The following is an 873-nucleotide window of genomic DNA, read 5'->3' as shown; positions in this document are numbered from 1 at the left end:
AAAACTTAACTCCACCCCAACAGGCCATGAAGGCCCAAAGGTACTGACTGGCCGCCGTGTCATCCTCAGTTCAGAGGCATCATCACTGGATGCGGATATGGAGGGGCACGTGGTCAGCACACCGTTCTCCCGGCCGTATCTCGGTTTCCGTGACCGGAGCCCCTAGTTATCAATCAAGTAGCTCCTCAGTTTGCCTCACAAGGGCTGAGTGCACCCCGCTTGCCAACAGCACTCGGCAGACCGGATGGTCACCCATCCAAGTCCTAGCCCAACCCGACAGTGCTTAACTTCGCTGAGCTGACGGGAACCGATGTTACCACTGAGGCAAGGCCGTTGGCCATGTTGACCAAATTCGGTGACCAAATTCGCCTGATGTAGATCCTATGAACCTCATCTGGGTCCTTATCGGGCGCCATCACCGTGTACGCAAATCAACGGCCCGTTGTTTACTCGAATTACACGACCTGTGCGTAGACATCTAATGCCACATACCTCCACTAACCTACCAACAAACTGTCGGATCCTTGATACGCAGAATCAGTGATGTATTTCGTTCCAAAGACTGATAAACAATCTGTTTAGAAGCAGGTGATCATAGTGTTTTGGCTCATCAGCATATTTACAGGGTTTCCCATTAATCTTGACCACCCTAAAAAACTGTTTGTCCAGATGCAAATTACAAAATGTTTCAAGAAAATGTTCTTTAGCCGTCAGGGGGACATCAATCAGCATGATTGCCTTCGTTGTAGCTTTGTTTTTTACGAAGATATGAACAGTGGTATCACTTTTTTAAAAGGCACCCTGTATTTTTTATTCGGTAATTCATTTTCTATCCTAAAAACCTATTCAAAAATGTACCACAGTGTACCATTC

The 873-nt window shown here is 47.0% G+C and overlaps 1 pseudogene; it reads right to left on the bottom strand.

The window, feature by feature from the left end:
• Positions 1–220: 220 nt before the first annotated feature.
• On the bottom strand, positions 221–338 carry LOC124607711 (annotated as a pseudogene).
• Between the last annotated feature and the right edge of the window lie 535 nt (positions 339–873).

Source organism: Schistocerca americana, chromosome 3 (assembly GCF_021461395.2).
Source record: "Schistocerca americana isolate TAMUIC-IGC-003095 chromosome 3, iqSchAmer2.1, whole genome shotgun sequence".
Taxonomy (NCBI): domain Eukaryota; kingdom Metazoa; phylum Arthropoda; class Insecta; order Orthoptera; family Acrididae; genus Schistocerca; species Schistocerca americana.
This window is presented reverse-complemented; position numbering and strand designations above follow the sequence as displayed.